Source organism: Peromyscus leucopus, chromosome 18, assembly GCF_004664715.2.
Source record: "Peromyscus leucopus breed LL Stock chromosome 18, UCI_PerLeu_2.1, whole genome shotgun sequence".
In the NCBI taxonomy this organism is placed as follows: Eukaryota; Metazoa; Chordata; class Mammalia; order Rodentia; family Cricetidae; genus Peromyscus; species Peromyscus leucopus.
Genome location: NC_051078.1, coordinates 7,932,590 through 7,959,169, shown reverse-complemented (window position 1 = coordinate 7,959,169; position 26,580 = coordinate 7,932,590).

The window sequence follows — 26,580 nt, the reverse complement described above, 5'->3', positions numbered from 1 at the left end:
AGGCTCTTTGGTTCAATCTCGACCTCCAGGAAAAACTTCTCTACAATCTGTGGCTATGGATAGACTTATATTTGAGGAGAAGAGTGTTTCTGCTATTTGAGCATGGCAAGAGTAAGTTAAACTTTGTAAGTTCCTTTTCACTAAACTATCATCAGGAAAATAAGTAAGTGCTGTTCTAATCTATATTAAGACACCCAACATAAAGGTCATGTGTGTAATTCAGTCCTTAAATGTCATTTATGTTCATTTTTTTTTCTAAAAATAATCAGATTGTCTTTGGGGGCCCTGGAGACCAAGAACACTCCCTTCATAGTTTTTCCAGTTAGTGTTCTTGTCCCTGGGGGCTCATAGGTTCCACTATATTAACTTCCAACCTGTGTCTTCTAATGTTTTCTTTTTTTTATTTTATAAATTGAATCTTAACGGCATCAACTGAAAGCTAGTTTAGGGTTTGGCTTAAATTCTAGAAGCAGTGAATGCCCAGAAAAGAAGAAAAAGAATTTGAAATTTCTACTTAAAAATATTGCTTATGCTTGCAAAGCTTATTTCAAAAACTAGAATAATAATTATGTGGCGTACCAAAGACTTATAATGAAATGGGTCCATGTAGAAGTTGCCCTTCATCCTGTCTTCAGCCCTTCCAGATCACTACTGTGTGTCTCTTCCATCTGCTCTCCAGTTCCTCTTTACACACTGCCCTGGTGCTTCCTGTTGCTGGAATAAAACCACCTTAGGGGAGAAAAGAGTTTATTTCGTCTTAAAACTCTCAGTTTACAGATCACCGCTGCCACTAAGGAAAGTCGGGGCAAGAACTGGAGGAAGGAATTAGAGCTGAGACCATGGAAAAAGTCTGTTTACTAGACAGACAGACAGACACACACACACACACACACACACACACACACACACACACATCAATCATTAATCAAGAAAATGCCTCACAGCCTTGCCTGCTGCAGGCAAGACAGCTACACTACATTCTCCTAACATCTGGACATAGTCTGGATTGACTATTGACGGTGTTTCGTTTTGATAGCTAGGAATCTCCTGTGCTTACATTTACTTTTGCAGTTCGGTTTTTCCTACGTTGACAATGCAAAATGACATAGAATCAGGAAAACCACAGGGTACTAAGAGGATGGACATTAATCCAGCGCCCCAAGCTCCTCCAAACTTCTGTGCAGAACGGAATCAATTTTTTTTCAAATCGATTTGTCCTTGTTCACCGACTTCTGGTTATGATGTAGGAAACTTTCCATACTTCCATCTCTCCTCCTCTACCATCCCAAGGCGGTTATGAAAACACATGAGCTAACTCATTGCTTGCTGTTTCCTGCTGTGGAATCTCACCTGAGATACACACTCACTATCGCTGCCCTTTGACCAGCGTTTGCATTGCACAGATCTTCCTTGTCTTCATTTCAACCTCTGTCTCTTCACGACCCATCTGTATCTTTTTACCTAAAGAGTGCTTCCTGCGGGGCTGGGGATGTAACTCGGTTAATAGGGTACTTCTGCAGCCTATCAAAGCCCCCCAGGTTCCACCCCACCCACGGCATAAATGGGCCATGAGGATTCACACCTGTAATCCCAGCACTCAAGAGGTGGAGTGGGAGGTTCGGAAGTTCAAAGTCAGCCTCAGAGACATTGGAAATTCAAGGACAGACTCGTGTCGAGACCATGTTTCAAAGGCAGAGAGGGCAGGACTGGGGAACAGGCTCAGTGGGTAAACCAGCTGCTTCAGAATGCAAGGACCAGCTGTCATCACAGAACTTTTCTCCAATGACTGATGGAAGCAGATGCAGAGATCCATTCTCCAATGACTGATGGAAGCAGATACAGAGATCCACAGCCAATCACCAGACAGAGCTCCAGGAGTCCAGTCAAAGAGAAAGAAGACGTATTCTATGAGCAAGTCCATCAGGATCATGATGGGGAAACCTGCAGGGACAACCAAACCAAACTAGTGGGAACTCATGAAAGTTGGATCAATGGCTGTGGAGCCTGCATGGGACTGGACTAGGACCTCTGCATGGTGAGACAGCTGTGTAGCTTGATCTGCTTGGGAGGGCCCCTGGCAGTAGGATTAGAATACATCCCTGGTGCATGAGCAGGCTTTGTGGAGCCCACTACCTATGATGGGACACCTCTTGCAGCCTTGAGGCAGGGGAAAGGGCTTGGACTTGCCTCTACTGGATGTGCCTCCCCATGGGAGGCCTTGCCTTCTTGTGGGAGGGAGTGGGGGTTGGTTTCGGGAGGTGAGGCTGGAGAGGCACAGGAGGAGGGAAGAGGGGGTCTTTGATTGGTGTATAAAATGAATGAAAAAAATTCTTAATTAAAAAAAAGAATGTCAGGACCAGCATTCAGATTCTAGCACCCACATAGATACCACATAGGTGGAGTTGCCTGTTTATAATCCCAGCTGTTGAGAGGCAGGTCATCAGAGCAAGCTTGACTATACTAGTCAAATCTGCAAGCTCTGAGTTCAGTAAGAGACCCTGCCTCAATGTAGAAGGTAGAGAGTAATAGAGGGAGACACCTAATGTCATTCTCTGGTCTCCATGCCCTTTACACACATACATTTGAATAAACACACACACACCATATACACATGCTAAATACATACAAGTAACATACAGACTGGACAGGTTGTATTTATGTATTTAGGGATATATGTGTGTATGTGCATGTGTGTATGTGCATGTGTGTGTGTGCATGTGTGTGTGTGTGTGTGTGCATGTGTGTGTGTATGTATGTATGACCAATTAATAAAAAAGGGGTCATGAGGAAAAGAGAAATGATGTGATTATAATCTCAAAAAATACTTTAAAAAAGCAAAAGAAAAAATTGCTTCATGTATGAGACATAAACTTGGATCTTCTGGGGTCTTGTATGGTGATATTTTATTTGTGCTGAAATGTGATTTTATTTGTATGTTAATAAATATAGTTGCCTAGGGGTCAGAACTAAGAGCAAGCTATTTAGCAGAGGTCCGGCAGTGGTGGCACACACTCTTTTTTTTTTTTTTTTTTTTTTTTTTGATTTTTCGAGACAGGGTTTCTCCGTGTAGCTTTGCGCCTTTCCTGGAACTCACTTGGTAGCCCAGGCTGGCCTCGAACTCACAGAGATCCGCCTGTCTCTGCCTCCCGAGTGCTGGGATTAAAGGCGTGCGCCACCACCGCCCGGCAGGCACACACTCTTAATCTGATCACATGGCAGGCAGAATCTCTGTGTGTTCAAGGACACAGCCAAGCGGTGACCGGAACCTTTAATCTCAGTACAAACCATAGAGACCTGGAGGTCTGTATAGACAGGCAATGGTGAGGAAGTCATGTGACTGGTTTTAAAACCAATGAGAAGGCAGAACAGAAAGGCAATAAAAAGACAGGACACAGGAAGAAGGTAAGGACAGCAGTGAGTGGTAAGATAAGGTGGTCTTAGCTCTTGGCTACTGCTCTGATCTCTGGGCTTTTAACTCTTTATTTGGCTCTGTGTTTCTTATTTAATAAGACCGTTTAGAATTACATCTACAACTTGCCTCTTTATCTAGGATATACAGCCTCAGCCTTCCAGCCTGAGTGTATAATTCACTTATGTTTAATGTAACTTTTAGCATTTGGGGGTTTTAATATCCTTTTGCTATTTCTTTTATTTGTATGCCATTCATTCCTCAGTTTGCTCGTCTCTGTTTCTTCTTTCCCCTCAGTTGAGTGACCTCAGTGTTTGACTGCTTTTTCCACTGTTGATCAACAGTGGATAATTTCTGTATCTGTCCATCTCAGCTGTGAGTCCCACGCCTGATATTTTAAATCTTTACCCAATAGTGGTCTACTTCTGAATAACATCTCATAATAATAGAAAAGCTTTACCGGATCTGCTTTCACTGTCCCCCAAGTTGTTGTTGTTGTTGTTGTTGTTGTTGTTGTTGTTGTTGTTCTTCTTCTTCTTCTTCTTCTTCTTCTTCTTCTTCTTCTTCTTCTTCTTCTTCTTCTTCTTCTTCTTGGTCACAAATATTTTTTCTATGTATTCTATGCCTCAAAATGCTTGCTATCATTGTTGTGTCAAATGGTCAACCCCACCCCCCTCACTCTGCTTTTTTGAGACAGGATATTAGCTCAGATGGACATGATCTCATGATTTGTCTCAGCCTCTAGGGTAGAAAAATTACAAACATGACCACTACCCCTAGCAGTCAAGCTGCCTTTTAAAAAGAACTTTAAAACTCCACCTTTCCCACTCCTGAACATATGCCTGAAGAAATCAAAGGTATCATACAATAGACATATCCACATACTCATTTATTATGGCACTTGGAATCAGCCCAGGTTCCCCTGAGTGGATGGAAAAAAAAGAAATTGTGGTATATACACAGTGGAGTATCTTTAAGGCATCAAGAATGAAGCCATGTCACTTGCAGGAAAAGTGGATGGATCTGGAGGCCATCCTGGGTACTAGTTGCTTTCCTTACTCCTCTGGCCACATACCTGACAAGAAGCAGCTTAAGGGTGAAGGGTTTATTTCATCTTACAGTTCAAAGAGACGGTCTATCGTGGCTGGGAAACAACATCAGGAGCCCAAGGTGCCTGGCTACATTCTACCTGCAGCTGGGAAGCACAGAGCAGATGGTACATGGGGCCTGGGCTATAAACTCAGGGTCCAAGCCAGTGACTCACTTTTCCCAGTGAGACTCCACCTCCTAAAGGTTCCACTGTCTTCCTAAAGAGCACTACCAGCTAAGAAACAAGTGTTCAAGGACATGAGCTCATTGGGGACACTTCCCATGCAAACTACTGCATCGTGTTAGATGAAATAAACCAGGCTCAGAGAGAGAGAGAGAGAGAGACTGCACATCTCATGTGCACCCTAGGTTTGGAAAAAGACATGAAAATAGAGAGAACTATAGGCGAGGTAGAAGGGGTGAGGGCAGAGGGATTCACAGAGGTGATGGGGGCTAATACCATCAATTTGGATATGTATGAAGCACCTCCCCCCCATAAAGTCCATTATTTTGTGCATTTAATATATGTCAATAGAAGAAAAAATGGGCGAATGTACTTTGAAGTATCCACATGCCATTTTCAGTGTCCTTTGTAGTACTGCATAATTTCAATTATCCAACTGGAATTTGGAAGTTCTGCCTAAGAACTTCATGTCATATTCTTTTTTAATGATGTTTAAAAAGTTTACGTGCATTGGTGTTTTGCCTGTATGTGTGTCTGTGTGAAGGTATCAGATCCCCGGGAACTGGAGTTAACAGATAGTTGTAATCTACCATGTGGATGCTGGGAATTGAACCTATGTCCTCTGGAAGAACAGCCAATGCTCTTAACCACTGAGCCATCTCTCCAGCCTCTCATTTTATATTCTTGAAGTGTGTGTCTGTTCTGAATTTTCCTCATTCTTTTGTTTGCCTGGAAATGTTTTACAAGATGAAGTGTCAATTGCCTTACAGAAGTTTCTCAGTTTCAGGAGGTCCCGTTTATTATCACTCTCAATGTCTGTGCTACTGGTGTTATATTTAGGAAGTGATCTCCTGTGCCAAAGCGTTCAAGACTTCCCACTTTCTCTTCTATCGTGTTCAGTCAAACTGGATTTATGTTCAGGTCTTTGATCCACTTGGACTTGAGTTTTATGCCAAGACTTCCCACTTTCTCTTCTATCGTGTTCAGTCAAACTGGATTTATGTTCAGGTCTTTGATCCACTTGGACTTGAGTTTTATGCATGGCGATAGATATGGATCTATTTATACTCTTCTACATGTTGACATCCAGTTCTGCCAGCACCATTTGTTGAAGCAGCTTTCTTTTTTCCATTAAACAGGTTTGGCTTCTTTGTCAAAAACCAGGTGTTCATAGGTGTGTGGATTGATGTCAGCATCTTCAATTCAATTCCATTGGTCCACGTGTTGGTTTTTATGCCAATACCAAGCTGTTTTTATTACTATAACTCTATAGTAGAGCTTGAAGTCAGGGATGGTGATGCCTCCGCGGGTTCCTTTATTGTATAGGATTGTTTTGGCTACCCTGGGTTTTTTTGTTTTTTCATGTGAAGTTGAGTATTGTTCTTTTGAGGTCTGTGAAGAATTGTGTTGGGATTTTGATGGGGATTTCATTGAATCTGTAGATTGCTTTTGGTAAGATTGCCATTTCATCTTTGTAGGCTCCTCAAATGAAGATCTCCCCAGTGACGCAATGCCATCAATTCTCCACTCACTCCAGACCTGAGATACCACTGTTCTATTCTACACATAACCTCCATCCAGTAACTGATGGGAACAGATGCAGAGTCCACAACCAAGCCAGAGCACCTGGAGTACAGTTGAAGAGAGGGAGGAGGGATTATATGAGCAAGGGGGATCAAGATCATGACAGAGAAACCCAGACAGAGACTACTGAGTCAAGCTCCTGGAACTTCACAGACTCTGGACGGATGGCTGGGGAGCCTGCATGGAACCGAACTAGACCCTCTGCATTTGAGGGACAGTTGTGTAGCTTGGTCTGTTTGTGGGGCCAGGATTTATCCTTGGTGCATGAGTTGGCTTTTTGGAGCCGGTTCCCTATGGAGGGATGCCTTGCTCAGCCTTGATGCAATGGGGAGGGCCTGGATCCTACCTCAACGGGATGCGCCAGGCTTTGCTGACTCCTCATGGGAGGCCTTACCCTTTCTGGCAAGTGGATGGGGTTTGGGGTGAGGGGAGATGGGGTGAGAGCGGGAGGAGGGGAGGGGGAACTGTGGTTGGTGTGTAAACTGCATAAAAAATTAAAACTAAAAAAAGGAGATAAAGTGAAAGCCTAAATGAAGCCTTTGCTTCCCAAGTCCTGCCCGGCTGCGCCATTTGGGCCCTTGCCGCTCTCGGTAACCATTGTGCGATTACTTCTGCCTTCCTCCTTGTGAAATTCTTTGGCTCTTTTTCATGGTGTGTAGTAATTTCATCATGGCCTGCTTTGGTGTGGTTTTCTTTTTGGTTTTGCTGCTGTTTAATAAGCCTCTTAGATCTGTGAGTCCATAAATTTTATTGCTTTTGCCCAACTATTCCTTCTTTTCCACTCTGGGGCTCTGGAACGCTGGGTATTACCCCACCGTTCATTTGTAATTTGTCTATATTTTTTTTGGCATTTTTCTTTCGTCTTTTAATTTACGTTGATTCTGTTTCTACCTTCAAGGTCATCGTTCTTTATTTCTTCAGTGCCTAATCTTTCAATTCTATCCAATGTTTATGGATAAAAGTTTATTTTTTCATCTGTGAAATGTTCACTTAGCTCTTTTTGTCTTCCATTTCTTGCTTTATGGTGCTCATATTTTCCTTTGAATAATGGAACACACCCATTATGGCTGTTTAAAATTTCTTGCATGTGCATGGATGTTTTGCCTGCATGTCGTGGGTGCAGTGTTCATGGAGGACAGGAGAGAACATCCATCTGCTGAGACTGTACTTATACACAGTTGTGAGCTGCTGTGAAGGTGCTTGGAATCAAACCTTTGCTGAGCAGTCAGTGCTCTTAACCACTGAGCTTTTCTAGAATTTCTTTAGTTCTTTGATAATCTTGTCCAAAGTCTTGATCATATTTCTCCCATCCCTCAGATCCACCCACACTTTTCTAGCCACCCAACTATGTGTGCTATTTTTTTTTTAACCCATGAAGTGTAGCTTGAGCTGCCCACGTATTCTTCTTTAAGGTCTACTCTAGTTTATTACCTCCCTTGTACTAGGTCAGTTTGTATTGACTGACTCTTGTCTAAACTATGAGCTGTATTTTATTGGAATGTCTAGTAACTGTTTTGATTTATGAGATGCTGTATATTGTGAAATAGCATTGTTGAGTGTCTAGGAGAAATAACCTCAACAGAGGAGGCGCGACTCCTGTTAGGGTGTTAACACAAGCCACGCAGTCAGTGAGGAGATGTTAAGTTTGTCCTTTGACCTGGGACCGAACAGACCATAGACAAAGGAGTCAGAGCTGGTAAAAAGTGAGGTTCAAGGACAGGGTCCCTGAATGCTTGTTTAATCTCCAGAAATTAAAGGAACTATACAAAAGTGTGTAGAGATACCAGTTTAAAGAGGAAATATGCTTTCCAAACACAGCTTTAAAGACTTTAAAGTATTGCATAAAATATATTCAGTGAATGCGATATTCAAAATTTGAACAGAATTATTAATTCTTTCACTCACTGTCATCACGTACAACCTATTTAGGAAATATCAGTCTTTAAAATTATTTTCTAATGTGCAGTCATGCTGAGGACATGTGCAAAGGAAAAAGACTATTTGGCCTGTTTTCCAGAAAGGAAATAAAGTCTTAATTTCAGTTAAAGCCTGATTCATGTCTCTTTTGTTCTCTGGATCCTATGGAAGCAATTTTTAATGAAAAGCTGTCATTTAGAGTATAGTTCAGCTTCATAACCCATCAAATCTATAAGCATAGCAAGTTGGTAAGTATATATGAAACGGCTAAATTTGATTCTAGATATGAATTTGAACAGGACATAATTGTCTTTTAACTCATACAATTGGAAGAAAAACTGAAAACAAGAGACAAAATCTGTGTGTGTGTGTGTGTGTGTGTGTGTGTAAGGGGGAGGGGCTCCTGCCACAGAGCCAGTGTGAGCATCAGGATGCTCTACAGAACTTCAGTTCTTCCTTCCACTATGTGGGACCCATGGACTGAACTCAGGTGTTAGCCATAGTGGCAAGCATTGTACCCCTCTGAGCCATCCCGCCAGCCCAAGGGAAAGCATTTCATAGTTGTCTAAAAGTAAAGTTCAAGTTTTTTATTTGAAAAATGGCTGGATCTCCAAATGCTCATATAAACTGCAGCCTTTTTACCACACAACCAGATGAGGTCATGTGGGATTAAAGGACTGGTGTTCCAAAGATGCCCCAGGGCCACCTGAGTCCTGTTAGATGTCCTTGCCAGCTAAAGATCCCACATGGATCTATGCACAGCCTAACGGGACATTTTACAGTTCTAGATCTGTGCATTTGGAGGAGGCTTGAATTTGTTTGGATCAATGGTATACACGGTATGCAATGTTGCCTTTCTGCTTCTTGTATCTAATCTTTGCCTCACCTATGTCTCCCAAGAGCGTATTTCAAGGCTACATAGGAAATTTTCAGCCATGGGTGTTAATTGGAGAGTAGGTGGTGTTGGTATATACTCTTATTTTGCTGGGGTTTTTTTGAAGGTTGCTAAGGAAAACGTAAATCATTTGTTGTCAAATCTATTCCTCTTTTACTTGTGGCCTTTCCCATCCATAGTCCCTTCACTCCAAAAATTTAAGGGCTCAAATTTATCTTCTTCGACTCTTCACTTCTCAGGCCTCCTGAGTTTGATATGGGAACATAGAATGAACAGAGACACTAAGCTGTTTTTTGTTGTTGTTATGACCTGCCGAGTGATCCAATCAGCACGCTTTGTGAGAATAGCGGTTTCTCTCCTTACTGCGTTCCCTCTTTATCATATAAGTTTCATCTAAATTATTCGAAACCATGAAATAAAATGTATTTGTGAACATCTATTCCATGTCACCATTGTTTTCTGTTTATATCTTTGCAGTGCCCTTCCATTTTGCCGATACATGAGAGGGCCTGGGCTCTGACCTCTTCACAGCTTTATCCATTCCTGCCAACTTACTCTTACATCATAATGATGTAAAAAAAAATGAAAACTTACTCAGGTATAAATGGAAAAAAATTAATCTCTGTTCTCCACACCCTTGTTTTTCAACTTCCTTTTGCTCTCCAGGTGTGACTATTAGAATTTTGGTTCCCAGATGGAACTCTAAGCTCTTTATAAAGCTCAAAATGATTATTAGTGATTTTTTTTGTCATTAGAATTGTGTTGGTGCTATATATCCAGCTAAGAAAAAAAAAATCATAGTTTAGAAATACTACTTTCCTATTCAAAATCCATTATATTTGTTAAATTTTATTTTTTAGATCCTACTAAAATTTCACAACTTTACTGATGTAGGTACCAATACTTTGTATGGAGTTTATTACCTGACATTATATATCATTAGTTCTGTAAAGGGATTTCCCTCCGACGTATTTTTTTTCTTTTATCAGTGATGGCAGGGAGCCAATGAATCCCCGAGTGAATGTGTAAGGTATGGATGAACTCCTGATTGACTATGTATTGTTGACATGGCATGGCCATGTTAAGAGCTAATGCCTCAGACCCATGAGAACTGGCAAAACTTTCCTCTGATCCAAGTGCAATTGATCAATGTATGCAAAACTAGCTACTGCTAAGGCTAGCTAGCTCCCCCACTCTGAGCTGAGGTTCCCATTTGTTTCCTTCATTAGAGGAAACATCCAGAGTGAATGCGGCCCACCCAAACCCAGAGTTTCTGTCCATGTGTTTGTGTGTCTGTCTTCTCTTTATTCCTCTGCTGTCCCAGTCAGGCTTCCAAGACCAAACCATGTAGTACTTGACAAATCGTGATATAATTTCATCTTCCCTGTTTTGTCTAGCCGTCTCATACTAGCGTAATAGCATTGAAGAACATTACTTGGGATTTTGGCAATACTCCATCCCATCCTGTGAAAACTGGGGGTGATTCTATCTACTCTACCTCTGCAACTTTGTTTCTAGGTTATGTTTCACTCCTTCTTGGAAACTGTTAATACGTGAAAACATCAACTAGCAATGCTAAAGAACATTCTGATTAGCCCCGATGATTTCTAGACAGTCCCTAATGCGAAAACGTGAACTGAAGAGCCCCCGTGGCAAAGCAGAATGGCAAAATGCGGCAAGTGAAGTCTCTGCAGTCTATTGCAGAGCCTGAACCCTAGCCATCAACTCCGGATTGAGGTGGATGTCTCCTATGCTCGTGACTTTAATCTGCTTAGCTTTAGAATGGACTTTACCATAGCTTCTATGCCTCATGGTTGATGTGAGGAGTCAGTGAATTAATATTCCATGAAAGGCACTTACAGGGGTGTTGGTATCTTGATAAATCCACAGTGACTGTTTTATCTCACCCATGGCTTTTCGACGCCTTCCACAGTCTCCAGGACTGTAGTATACCAGCAGATCAGCAGCCTCAACACATTGGACCCACTGATGGTCATCCCCACTGCCTCTCCTCTTCAGTTTCTTCTCACTCTCTTTTTCCGAATATCACAGAGTCTATTTAGCAAAACGTTTCATATAAAATGTATATGACCCAATTCTAGACCACGCTCAAACAGGCCCTTTGGGAGGGATGTGACTCCTCTGCTGAATAGCCATTGTTGACGTAGGCTCTTTCCCAAGCTTCTAACACAATGGTGCTGGTTCCTCACATGTCCATCATTCTGACTTTATGCTGCTGTCCACTAGTTGCCATCTCCACATGCTCATCAATCACAAGATTCAAAAAGGGATCAATATATGTCTTCCTCAGTTTAATTCATCCTTCAGCTCTGAAGGGCAGGCCTTGCTCCTGACGGCTCCTCAATGGGCTCTGAACAGCACTAAGGAGTGGGCAGCCTCCTACCTCCCTCGTTTTATGCTGAAGTACATTAACTCAACTCAATGTTTTCTGTTGCAACATTTTCTTCAGAAAATGTTGTTTACTCTTTGCAGTCTGTGTAAACAAATACCATCATTTGTATTTTTGTAGATGGAGGCTACTGGGAAGAAAATGTTAGTTCTTGATATTCTAATGCTCATTCTTTCCCATCCTTCATAAACAGTGTTTGTCTATTGTGAAGACACCCAGAACGCTGGCTCTGTGCTCCGTCTCTGATCTCTATCCTAGTCAGCACAGACAGTGGGCTAAGGTGCCATGAAGACAACCAGATTTGGGGATGTACTGGTACCTGATGTGGGGAATATTCCCTTGTCTGTGGGGTCTCTACTACCTCAAATGTATCATCCTATCACCACACTGAAATTCCATCTATGCTAATGAGTCTCACACACTTGCTTTCAATCCAGACCTCAATCCTGCTCACATTCATGAATTCAACTGTCCTTGGGTTGAAACAATAACAAAAATAGTCACCCTATAGTGCAGATTGGCCTGGCTTACTGTGTAGCCAAAGCTGGCCTTGAATTTGCAGAGATCTCCAGCCTCAGCCTCTTCAGTGCTGAGATTAGAGGTGTGAGCCACCATTCCCAGTATTGAACTATGAATGTGTGTGTTTGAGCCAGGGAGACTAGATTAAATTTAGGGCCTGTACACAATAGACAAGCTATCTACTACTGAGGTAATATGGCCAGCCCAACTGTCTGTTTCATATCCTTGCTATTTCTGTTAAATAGATTGACTGGAACATCATAACATTTGGTAGACTATCTATTGACTTGAATAAAAAGCCATTATCCCTATGTCTCTGGCTTCCTAGAACTTATTTTCGGCTGACTTATATTTATTGTTGGTTTGATTCTAGTCATTCCTTACTGGCATCTGAGTTTCATGAGAACCAGATTTTTTTTCTCCTAAAATATACCTGTTTCACTAAGAAAAAGTTAGACATCAAGTAAATATTCAGTAAGTGTGTGGTACAAAAACGCTGCCATGATAAAGATGCAGAATTATACAGTTTTGAGTTAACAACATGAATGTTAAAAATAACATGAAAAATAATGCCTGTCATGAGTCTGCTGGGTGCTGTGCCTGTATAAAGAGTTTATACCGGGCTTCTGAGAATGGGTCCTCTCTCCAGTAGTTTCATTTCTGCTTAGATGCCGAAGTCTTCAAGGATTTGATACATATGTAAGCAAGAAAATTTCAGAAAATGACACAAAATACAAAGCCACATCCGACCTGCTAAGACCTCAAGATCTTTCAATGGTGGGAAATCCTGCATTTCACTCATGAGGGAAAATTAGCATGTGCTGATGTGTGATGCTCAATCTTTACATAGAAATAGCAATGGCTTCATTTGAGCCTCTATGACATCATGTGAGCCTCTATGGCATCATGTGAGCCTATAATGTTTAAAATCTTGTTCAGCATATGGTGTGCCTCTGGCCTTTGGCTCACTGTTCTAAGTCCTGGTTTCCTAACATACCTTCCCTACTCAAATGATCTGAGGCTCCTCCAACCCTGTGCTCTTTAAGGCTAGTCTTGGACACAGTCTCAAAGTCTTAGGTTGCCTTCACATAAGAAAAAAGTCCCAAATTTTTATGTGTACTGAAGCCCAGAAATATGTAGCTGGTTAACAACTGCTGGGCATTCTTCTCTTTATTTAACAGTGAAATTCTTTTTTTCCCCTCAAAATAGGATTTCATGTAGTTCAGTCTGGCCTAATACTCAGCCACAATCTTGAATTTTTGGTCCTGCCTCTACCTTGTAAATTCTGGTATTAAAGATATGCACTACCACCGGGTGGTGGTGGCGCACGCCTTTAATCCCAGCACTCAGGAGGCAGAAGCAGGTGGATCTCTGTGAGTTTGAGGCCAACTTGGGCTACAGAGTGAGTTCCAGGAAAAAGGTGCAAAGCTACACAGAGAAACCCTGTCAAAAAAAAGATGCACTACCCAAACCAGTACATGCGTTTCTGGGGATTGAACTCAGGGCCTTGTGCATGCTATGCAAATACTCTACCAACTGAGCCACATGCCTAGCCTACCCAGTGGAATTTTCACAACCAATTGCCATCTTCTTTATATGTGCTGAATCTGTAGTTTAATTTTCTGCAGCATATGATATAACACAAAGAAATTAAAAATAATAAAAACACAACTCAAAATCTCATATTCAAAAAAATGAAGATTTTGATTATAAATGTCAGTGAATGAAATTAATATAAGTAAATGTATATTCATAACTAGATTATATATAAATATGTAATATAATGACATAAGTATGCATGCATATGATTGACATATAATAAAGCCATGCCCAGATGAGATTTATTACAGGAATGTAAAATTAAATCCTTTCAAAATCAATCACTATAATTCACCATATTAGCATAATTTTTAAAACAACACAATCAGCTCATTAAATGCAAATAAAGTATTTGCAGGATTCAGCACTCATGACTGATAAAAATTCATGGCAAATGAGAAACAAAAGAATATTCTTCAGGCCGGTCGGTAGTGACTTATGCCTTTAATTCCAGCATTGAAGAGGCAGAGCTAGGCAGATCTCTGTGAGTTCGAGGCCAGCCTGGTCTACAGAGTGAGATCCAGGATAGGCACCAAAACTGCACAGAGAAACCCTGTCTCGGAAAAACAAAACAAACAAAAAAGGAATATTCTTCAGCTGAGTTTTTAAAAATGTACTAGAAACACACACTCACATACACATGGACACATACGTATACACACATGTATACACACACACACACACACACACACACACACACACACACATACACACACACAGAAATAGCCTAGTGGCACCTATAGTTAACATCACACTTCATGGTGAATGACTGAATGTTTCAGAAGATCAGGAACAAGCAATCCTTCCTGTTTATGCTATTATCATTTCACAGATTTCTGGAGGTTCAAGAAAACACAAGATAAAGAAATGAGTAGACACTGATGGGAAGCAGGAAGCAAGTTGATCTTTGTTCACAGGTGGCATAATACATTCCAAGAAAACCAAACTAACAGGATGGTTTAGATAGGTCAAGACACTAGGTCTAGATATAAGAATTAACCATTTTCTACATAATAACAATTGGGAAATGATAGGCTATGTACAAGAGTCATTTTAGATTTGAGGACATTTCAACGATGAAGGCAAAGAGATTTAAAAAAAAAATCATCCCATGCAAACTGAAACAAAAAGAAAGCAGAGGTGGCATTCATATGTGACAAGATAAACTTAAAGTGAAAACTCTTACAAGGACAACATCAATCAACTGTAAAGATAGGAGCAACATATTTCAGCAACTATCAAAGAACCTAAGTAAATTAAGCAAATGTTATCAGAGTGAAGGGAGAATAACAAGACAGAAGCAGTAAGGCAATCTAATGCCTTGTTTTCAATGATGGACGGCATGTCCAAACAGAAAATCAATAAGGAAAATGAAGATGTGAGCAATGCGTGTAGAGTGAGACCACATGAACCTAACACATATTTACAGAACACCCCACCGACCGGCTGCAGAATAAAGCCTTACAGAGAGATTCAAAACTAACAGGTCAAAACTAACCAAGTTCAGGAGAAGAAAATCACAGCAAACATTTTTCAGTCGCAGTGGGATAAAAACCCGAAATCATTAACAGACGAAAAACTGGAAAATGTATTAGGACACAGAAATCTAAAACACATTTTGGAACAACCATGACTCAAAGAATAAATTAAAGGGGAATTAGAAAATGTCATGGGGTGAACAAAGATGGCGCTTTACACACAGCATTGAAAGCATAAGCAACCTACCCCACGGGTGGCCTCCGAGGGTCCTTGGCATTTTTTTTTAGACTTCATATTAAGTAGAATGCCCTCTGTCAGAAAGATCAAGTGTAGAATTTCCCTTCTAGCTTTATGGCCAGGTTTCTGATGAAAGACGTGCTATTCATCATGTGGCCACAGAGAAGTTGGGTAGGTTCAGGCAAAAGCTGAGCATGTATGTGATCCACATACGAAAGGTTTTCCTTAGTAAAAACATTTTCCTTTCTCCTTCCAAGTCACTGGCAAAGGCCTCATTCCAGCTGCTAACTCTATGGCCTCTCACAGTCACTGGGCCCCTTCTGGACCTGATATGGCTGTCTTGAGTTCCCTGTTCCATACTTGCCTCTAGAGTCCTAGGGACAGAAGCTTCACACTCATTGTCCCAGAATTTCTAGTCAAATGACTGCCTGTTAGGTTCCCTAATCGGAAGCCATGGTGGTAGATGGCGATTCAAGAATGTCACACGTTCCTCGGCTATTTACTGAGTGACAAGCCCAGGCTCTGGGTGTTTCTACACTGGGAGCATTACTCCCACACGAACAGTCTAAGCACCAAGCACTGTGTTCTAAATTCCAGCCCACCAGTGACAAGGGTGCCCCACCGGGAAGGGTTGGGACTGCCCATGCAAACAACCCTCTGCGGCGGTCCAGTCCTAACTAGAGACTATTCTGAAACAACTTACCTCCAACCGCAGCCTGAGATGAAATGGACGGTTTCTAATATCTGTGCTAGTTTCTCAGTCTCCTTTTTTTTTTTTTCTCCCCGCTCTCTTGGCGTTCCAAGATGAGTAGAACCAATTTCCTCTCCAACGATCTCTTTGAAATATCTTAGTGTTATTTTAGTTTCCTGATAAGGACACTGTGATCCTATACAAGTCAGCTGCCTCCTTTGATGATACACCATCTCTTCCAGGCTTTCACCTCTGCCCTTTGACTGTGGAGAAGAAAACTCCACGCACTCAGTGTCAAAACTGTTTTTGAAAAGGGGACCAATTTTCCCGTACTTTCCTACATACAAAAAAAGGTAGAACAATAATAATAAAAAATAAAAATAAAAATAAAAAATAAAAAAAAAAGCAGATCAGTTGCCTGAGCTATTTGGAATGTCTCTTCTAGATGAGAAAGCTCCTGAAAAAATAGGGCTGTTTGAGACAGGCTACGAGTATCACTTTGCTCGATGCTGACCTGAGAGAGTCATGATAAGTGCTCACAACAGCTCTTCAGTGTCATTACCACAAACTGCCACTTGTTCTTAGGGAGGCTTTGTCCGTGGACTTGCGAGCTCACGCCGCCTTTGGTGTGACAAATCTGAGCACCACCGATGGCCGTCTCCCCAGCTTGCTAAGTGTGTTTGGGATTGACACGTGGCTTCAGCGGTCTCTTCAATGTCACTTTTTCCTTTACATTCTCTCTGCTGTCAGGAACCAAGTCCGACAGGTCGGCCAGTGTCATGGTTTTGCTCGTACTTTGTTTCCTCGGTCATTGTTTTGACTAGGGATGTAACACAAGGCCTCGCATGAGTTAGACAAGCACACTGCTACGGAACTATATAGACCCAGCCCCTGAGTACTTAGATTTTAAAAAATGAAATGGCACATATGGCATCTTTCATAAAACAGTATCATCCATGTGTAAAGTATGACACATTACCATTACTGCAGGGCTGTTTCTGGGTCTGCTTCCCTTATTATACCGTCTTCCTTTCCTAATTTGGATTATCTACATTGGCAGTAAAGTCAATATTTAAAAAAAAAAAAAAAAAAACCACTACTAAAAGTACATTGCTTTCCAGACCAAGAATTTTTATAAGTCCTGTTGCTTCTCAAGGTAAGCTCAATTTATGTTCATGGCATCCACCGTCTTTCAGTTCAGTGAGTTGGAGTCAACATGGATGAAGAAAACAAGCAGATGCTGCAATGCTCAGAAAACATGGTAAATTACGAAAGAGAAGTGTCTTAGTCAGTGTTCTATTGCTGTGCTGAGACACTATGACCATGGCAACGCTTATAAAGATTTAATTGGGGCTTGCTTACGATTTCAGAAGTTTAGTCCATTATTGTCATGGCGGGAAGCATGGCAGCATGCAAGCAGATATGGTGCTAGAGAAGGAGCTGAGAGTTCTACATCTGGATCCACAAGCAGCAGGAAAAGAAAGCCTTAGTTCTTGGGATGTGCTCCCAAAACCTCAAAGCCCACACCCAGGGACACACTTCATCCAACCAGGCCACACCTCCTAATCCTTTCAAATAATGCCACTCTTGATGACCAGTATGCAAATAGATGTGCCTATGGGGATCATTCTCATTCAAAACATTACAAGGAGCCTGAGTTGTGTGGTATTTCCTGGGAAGATGTGAGCAAATGTCTGTTCACCCCAAATAGGGCACAGAGGACAAACCAAAGAAATGACCCTTGCTAAGTCCACTTTAGTGAGCCAGCAAGTTTATTTGGGGTACCTAACAGGAGAATGGGCAATCCAAAGGAAGCTGTGTCACCCAAAAATGAACCTCAACATAGGTGATGGCTCACAAAAAGCACTCTCAAGAACCTTGCCCAACTTTCAGGTAGCTTGGAGAGTAGACAAGAGTCTCCTTTTTCTAGTAACTGTTACTGTTTATGTGGGTCTTGTGAATCCTACACATTTTAGGAGCTTCCTGTGCCTTGTAAGTTTCCTTAGTTTCTTGAGCTTGGCTCTCTCCTCCTCCATACTTGGGAAATTCAATTTGGAGGAACTAACTAAACACCACCTCTAAAAATATAACTCAGCTATTGGGCATTAAAGAAAGCTCTTTGTAGCTCATAGTTCCCAATGGAGTTTTAAAGGATGGGTATGAACTAACAAAGAAATATGAAGAAATTTAAGTCTAATCAAATTTAATTTAGTTCCCAATATGAGTGTATTTGCTAGTCTTATGTTCCCAGAACATCCGGCTAATACTATTTCCTATTTAAATGCACAGTTGACTTAAGGAAACCCAAGAATCACCTTGCTGTGGTCTTCATAGGCAGAGCCCCTTCTGCCTTTCCTCTGTTCTGATTGCCGTCGGGGCTTTGCCTTAGAGCTAAGCCCACAGCCCATGGGGTCACATTCGGCAAAAGATAACCATGTAAGCATTCCAACACAAAATCATAAGCTCACTAAAACATCGTAAGAATCTTGTTGAAATTTTATTCGGGGAACATAACTGCACGGTTCTCAAAGGTGAACTTTGTAGATGATAGCGTCATATTTCAATATCACTCAATATAAACTTATGTGTGTTCTCATTATTTGTAAGCATGCCTAGCCTCAGTTTTTTATTGCATCCATTTTATCTGTGTGTTTGTGTGTACACTCATGTGTATTCCATGGCACGTGTTATGGAGGTCAGAGGACAATGTGTAGGAGTTTGTTTTTTTTTTCTTTCTGCTGTACATGGCCCAGAGAAGCCAGAACTGTGCTAACCTCTGCTTTAGAATATGGTGGGCTCCCTCAGCCTTGCCTCTACAAGGGCACAAACTATTTGTCCGATTGTTTTACATCATAACACAATGGATTTTATGCACTAGTGTGTTATTTAAGTGAGGAGGGGGAAGAAGAGGAGGCCACTGAGATATAAGAAATATATTTATGGATGTCTAGTAATTATATGGAGGAAGACTATGCAATACCGCCTCTTATTACACTGTGGACCTTGGAGTATAGATCAGTCCATCACAGAAGTTTCTCTCGGTCTGGATCAGTTACCCTGTTGATTCAATCATTACGAAATAAATTTACAGGATTGTCTTCCAGGAATATGACAGCTTATATATGTGGCATTTTCTTTTATGTTATCAAGACATTGCTAAATTTTAGGAAAAAAAAATTATATACAAAGTACAATTCAGGGGGAAAATGAAAATATTTCTACATAGTTCAGGTTATCATCTAGAGGACTTAGGGTTACTCAGAGACAAATTCATATACTGATAAACAAGTTTCCAAAAAAATATTTCACAAATAAAATAAGCTGAGATAAGATCAGCCATAGGAATATATGCCACCCAGTCCTGCACAGTTGACAGATGTGAGCCCCAGATTTTCAGCTTTTCCTGTTTCCTTTCTGGGGACTCTGCCTTCACAGAGAAAACCATTCCCTGCCTTGACTATATACCAGCATTTGACTTGGTTAACCATTTCACTAGCGTTATGATAATTCTGAAAAAGAAATCTGAAGTATTTTTTACACATTAATAATTAATACCAGTATAAATTCAGTAAGTTTGAAGTCTTATCTTCAAGTAACAGAGCTTGCAGAGGTTAGGGGAAAAAAAAAAAAAACTTGTTCTTGGAAGAAAAGCATGATGTATCTCTCAGAGCACATTTTAGATTTAGAAGATTCGAATCATAGGTTCTCCTTTTGCTGATGGTATGATATCTGATGAGGTTTTTTTTTTTGTGGGGGTGGGGGGTGTCTGTGCCATGCAGGCGATGAAGGTATGCTTTGAGAATTGACTGATGAATCTGTATTCAGTAGGATTCTCTATAGAAAAATAACTATCAGAACATATAGGCATGTTATTAAAGGGGATTTATCAAATAGGCATCCACAGTGGGACCAGATAATCCCATAATGTCAATCTAAATACCAGAGATGCTGAGAACATGGCAGCTGCCCATTCCAGGAAGTTTGGGGTGCTTCGGGAGCCCCTTTCGGTGCTAAGAGCCTACACAGTCACTGGAGAGTCACTGGTATTGTCTCCATGTGGACAGGCCAGAGCATCTGGAGGCAGCACAGTATCAGGGCAGTATAGACACACTCAGAAAAAATTGAAGGTGCCTGGGTACCATTTGTTTGTTAGTTTCTTGGAGCTCTTTATATCTGAACTGTCCTTGGAAGTTCTATCCTATGCTTTTGACCTCAGAGGTCACCACAGCTCCATGTCTACTGAGTACTGATCTGGAATTCCTTCCCCGACCTAATTTTAAAACTAGTTTTTCCTTCAAGTGTACCCAAGAAAACAGATTTGTTTGTTTGGATTTTGGGGTGGGTGGGTATCTTTGTTCTGTTTATGTTGGGGTTCCTACGTGTTTCTTTCAGGTTTGATTTTGTGTCATATTCTAAAGTTACGTCTACATTTATAATTGATATAGTTTCAAACAGAGTCTACCTCTATATTCATCAGTTGCTAAAGAAAACTAAGACATGATTCTTGCCGTATAAGGAACTAATATGTGGCCCCTCCTTGATGAAATCTGTGGGAGTCCTGTTTGAACAGAAGGTGGGTGGTTTAACAGCTTTGGTTTAATTCAATCAAAGCTGGTTCTGGGTCCTGAGTTAACTCTTAAAAGATGTTACAAGGGCTTCAGTGCAGCCTGAGCTTAAGTGTTACATCATGCCACTTGAGACAGAATTAAATCACTTGCCATAGTTCTAGAAAATTTGGTCCAATGATGTATGGAAACCCCCATATGAATAGCCACTTTCCTTCCTTCCTTCCTCCCTCCCTCCCTCCCTTCCCTCCTCCCTTCCTTCCTCCCTCCCTCTTATTTATTTACTTGTTAAACCAATGGCCTGTACTCACATCTATAGAAGCAGAGCAAGAGCACCCACTTTATATTAAAGGAAACCAAACATGTTTTATTAATAAATCCTGGACCTGCAATGGAGTTTTTAAACTCTTGGGGGGAAAAGTAAGACGTGAACACATAATCTGTGGTGGTTTCATTGTGCTTTCTACCCTCAATACACACAATGTTTCAACTGATTGCCAGAATTCTACTCATTACCTAGGAACCTCCACGTCGAATCCCTTAAAGCAGATGCCTGCTAATCGCATCCACCTAATGGGCCCCGATGGGGTTCTAAGAGGGGAGCAGTCTGAGTCACGGGGTTCCCACCCCTCCCCCCATCACTGCAGGGTCCTTCAGCCTGCTCTCATCTGCACGGCATTCACTGCTGTTCTCTGGCCTCTCGCAAACCTGAATAAAGCGTAACTACAGATCTCATCCCAAAATGCTCGGAGTTTGAAGTTTACAACCGTACCAGAGAGAATACTGAGCAGGTAAACGCACTTGTAGCACAAGCCTGAAAACCTGAGGTCATTCTCTGGACCGTATGGAGGAAGGAGAGAACCAACTCCCCAAGTCTTCTGACTGCCACACAGGTACAATTGCATGCATGTACCTGAACACACATATACACAGAAAAGGAGAGAGACAGACAGACACATACACACATATACATGCACACGCACAGACACATACATGCATACACATACACACACAAAGATACATATACACACACACAAAGACATGTACATACACATACACACACACACACACCACAATAACAATTTTTAAAAATTCATTTGGAGGCCGGGCGTTGGTGGCACACGCCTTTAATCCCAGCACTTGGGAGGCAGAGGCAGGCGGATCTCTTTGAGTTCTAGGCCAGCCTGGGCTACCAAGTGAGCTCCAGGAAAGGCGCAAAGCTACACAGAGAAACCCTGTCTCGAAAAACCAAAAAAAAAAAAAAAAAAAAAAAAAAAAATCCATTTGGAGAATAGTAACCATGACTGATGCATGTGAAATATATAATGTTAAGCTGCCAAGTGGAGAAGTGGATTGTCTGTCTACACGGCATATGTGTGTGTTTGAAAGAGAAAGAATACACAGGTATTGGTGAGGAAATCCTGGGTAGCTATTCTCTCTTTTAAGAAATCCCAACAATAAGGAGGAACTGAGCCAGGGGAAGGGTGACCAGAACACCTAGCTTAGACGCTGCTTTGAACAGCTCTACAGTCTGTTTTAAGCTCTAGTCCATCCTTGAGAGTCCCTCCTTGACCTTCGGAAATGAGCACTGTCCACGTGGCTGACCACTCGCTGGCCTGCTCTGCTCTTCAGTCTACCTGGAAGGAGCTGAGGACTCTCCCAGGTCTGTTCTGTGACTCGTGGAAAGGGGCTGAAAGAGAACCTTGAAGGATGCATTTGTCCTCCAGATTATTCTATGAAAATGTTTAAAAGTGGGAAATGTTTCTGTTGAAGAATTAAAGGGGGCCCAGTGTGATGTGATGGCTGGGCAGATAAAGGTGCTTACCACATCGACATGGTGGTCTGAGTTCCATCCCCAGGACCCGTGAAAAGATGAAAGGACAGAAGTGACTCTCCAGAGTTCACCGGCCTCCAGCTCATCTCTCGCTCACTCGATGATGCTTGAAATGATGAGACCCAAGAGTACCCAAAAGGCTGCCTGTGGTTCCTGAATCTAAATATCTCAGGCAATCTCTACTTCGCTTTCCTTCTCCTCCAGCCTTCTTAACCGCTTATGGGGAGGGTAGAGGGGACATGTGAGGATTAGAAACCTCTTCTTACTGGGGGGGGGGGGGTAAACCTGGAATCAGGCCAACCTAAGAGAGCAGAATGCTAAGCAGGAATATTTCAAGTCGCTGGTTTATACTTTAGAAGCGTGATGCTCATCCTGGTGGATGGCGGACATTCACACCTCGGGAATCGACAACTGACGGGAGTCTGACTTTCTGGACGCTCCTCTCCCTGCAGTCCAGCAATGGAAACAGCTGCCGAACATCTGTCTGTGCCTCCCTGTATTCTTCCGCCTGTCTTTAGTTCCGTCCCTAAGTGCTAGAGGCATCTGTAGACTCCTTTGTCTTTTCTCTCCTACGGCACGCCCCTTCCCCACCCCCATGGTGAAGTACAGGGCTGGCTTCCTCAAACTGCTGATAGAGGCAGAGAAAGGAAGCTAGGCTGGAAGAACAGCGAACACACAAAATGATGCTCCTAGACAGACGTGGTGACGCGGGCCTGCCACCCAGCACCCAGGAGGTGGAGATAGGAGTCGCTTCTAATTCAAGGCCATCGTGGACGGCATAGTGAGACCCTCCACCACCTCCCAAATGTACTTGCAAATATCGCCCAGCCAGACAGAATTGCAGAATGTATTTGATGGAGGAGGAGGTTGACAAACTCAATTATCTCAGAGAATACTGATTTATATAGGTTTAATGGTGAGATGGATAAAAGCCTAGCAGGACCGGTAAAATGGCCCAACAGGTGAAGACATGCCTGACGTCCTGGAAGTTCCATTCCCAGAATCACAGGATGAAAGGAGAGAATCAATGCCCCCAAATTGTCCTTTGACCTCTACCTATGTGCCATGGCATGCTGTGCACATGCACTCACACACACACACACACACAGAGAGAGAGAGAGAGAGAGAGAGAGAGAGAGAGAGAGAGAGAATAAATCTATATTTTAAAAGTCTTAAAGTAGTAGGTTAAAGTTAAAACTTTTACAGTTGCAAAAAACTCAATTATAAGGGATACTTAATAATATGTGATATCCATGTGATCCTAAAAATAGAAATCAAGAATCCTTTAGCTCAGTCCAATAGTTGATTAGAAAGAAAAGAAATAGAAATCAATAACAAGAACAGTATGCTGATGTCTTTTTCTAATATTTCAACTCACTGCGGAGTTTACACTCATCCATTCAACAAACAAAAATGAATTAGACTGTATGACAGTTACTGTTCTAAACACAATGAACAAAAAAAATCATTAAATACCTCATTCAGTGTTCTTCCCACAAGGTAAAGTGTTTTCAGTTCCTATTTTCTCCTTTTTTCAGGTCTCTCTACACAGCATCACTGCACAGAGCATGAAGAGACCTCACAGGGACTTTCTATCCACCCATCTGTTCTGCATTGCACTTATTTCATTAATGGAAAATTATTCATAATATTCCTAACATTAATTTAAAAACCCGTTGGTGTCAAAAATATGGATGAGATGAAATGTAAAAGCATACATATTTATGAGCTAGCATAAAAACATACCGCACGCTGTATATATTGTGTGTTTAAGTTGTCATATTCTCAAATGTTTATTTTTTTACAGCTATTTGAAATGTACAAACTCTATTTTTATCTATGGTCTGTTCTTGAGACATAGAAGACTACCAGAGTTTATTTCTCTTAAGTGTAACTGATGCAGTGCGCTAGAGATGGACCCAAGACCTCAAGCATTGGGTAAGTCTCCAGCACTGAGTCCTGTCATTGGCTCATTTAACATCCTTAACCTCTTTTTCCTCTCCCATTACCCCTTGGTAACTACTGCTTTACTCTCGATCTCTACAAGGACTCACTGACTGTTTTTCAATTGATTTTTTTAAACTGGTACATGAAAACATAATTTCTTAAACCGTGGTTTACCACTCCTTGTTGCAGGAGGGTCACACAACAGAATGTGAAGGTTGTGAAAAATACAGCAACAATGCAGGGTTTCTGAACGGGCAGTCATCAAACCTTAGTCGAAGTCAAGTGCATAATGAAGCCCAGATGTTTCTGGGGGCTTTCACCAAAGCTGCGTCGTGTGACCTCACTGCAGCCGTGGTCCGAACACACAGCAATGGGCTACCCTACCCATGCCATGAGGTACACAACACTAATAAACAGTGCCCCCGACACTTTTACTCAAATTTAAGACAGTCACATGTTATGGATTGCAGTGTTTTTACTCTACATACAAAAAAAAATATCAGACAATATGTTCTGATCATGTTTTCTCCCCTTTTCCACACAAAAAAAATTATTTTAAAATAAGCTCATTTATTATCGGTAAATGTTTGGCATATTTATTTTACAGCTCTGTATACCCGAGGTCACATAAATTTTTCTTGAGTGAAAAGCAGTCATGAGTGGAAAAAGTTCCAGATGGCCTATGCTAAATCATTAAAATTGTACACATTAAGTGTGATGTTCAGATTATCTCCTCAAATGGCCATCGCTTTGTTTTGAGGAAGAAATCCTTTCCTCTAACTGTCAGAGAGGCACACTACACTGCTGGCATCTGTACTCACTTGCTGTGGGATGCCATACTAGAACTCCTTGGTTTTCATTGTTGACCCTTCCCCATCCTCCTCTGATCCTAGTCTCCCCTGACTCTGAGAACTCTTCCCCAGTCCATACAAGCATTCTCTCCTCAGCTTCTTTGAGATCAACTGTGCTGGAGTTCAGGTACATAAAGTCACATGGCGCTTGTCTTCCTGGGCCGAGTGCATTTCATCTAAATCAGTGTTTTCCAGATCCATCTGTGTGGTCATGAATGATAGAGTTGCATCCTTCTACCATTAAATAATATTCCATTGTCTATGTGTACCCCATCTTCTTCCACTCATTCATCACTTTATCAATGTAGATTTAGTCTCTTACTTAGCTATGGTACAAGCATGGGAGTAAAGATTTAGGATTAATAAACCAGATGATAGTTTTATTTGAAATATTTTTTGGACAAACAACCAAGCATTTTCCCATAATGGTTCTACTAACTTACTTTAAGAAAGATATGGAGGAGACTTGAATGGGCATTATTAAATTGGCAAAAAGAGAAGTTACAAATATCAACAATAGTATTTTATTTCAGTCTATTCTTAAGGAGTGTGAGAAGTATAGATCTCCCACTCGCAAAGTGTAGCTACCATCTAAAAACACCTGTGGAGAAAGGAGATCACAGTACACTTATACAGCAGGCTGTCTTGGACCACCAGCCCCCAAATCATGACACAGAGACCTATTACTGGTTATGAATGCTTGGCTTTAGCTTAGGCTTGTTTCTAGCTAGCTTTTTTTTTCTTTAACTTAAATTATCCCATTTCTATTAATCTATGTGCTACCTCCAGGCTCACTTACTTCATCTAAGTACTGTTCACCCTGCTTTCATGCTTCCTATGTTGCTGGCTGGCTGGCTCCCAGCTGGCTGGGTCCTGGCTGACTGGCTCTCTTTTTCTCTCTGCCCCCCATCCCCATCCATGCCCCCCTACCTAGCTATTGGCTGTTCAGCTTTTTATTAGACCAATCAGGTGCCTTAGGCAGGCAAGGTGAAGCAGCAACACATCTTTACATAATTAAACAAATGCAACAAACCTTTACATAGTTAAACAAATATTCTATCCCACAACACACCTATAGTTGAAATGCTGGCCAGTAGTACCACAGCCAGGTAGAGTCAACATCAACAAAAGTAAGTCCTGTGAGGAACATGGGTATCACTTACTCTGTGTTCTCCTTCCTACAAATCCTCATCCTCATACTAATAAGAAGGAAAATACCAACCAGAACCAATGTGAGGGGCATTGGTGCTTCACCATGTGAAGGATCAGAAACAAAGTTAAATTGTCACAGCCAAGAGACTAAGTCCTGAGGACCTGATGATTCTTGATGGAACTGTGGAACCAGAAAAGAACTCTAGCGCAAACTAAGG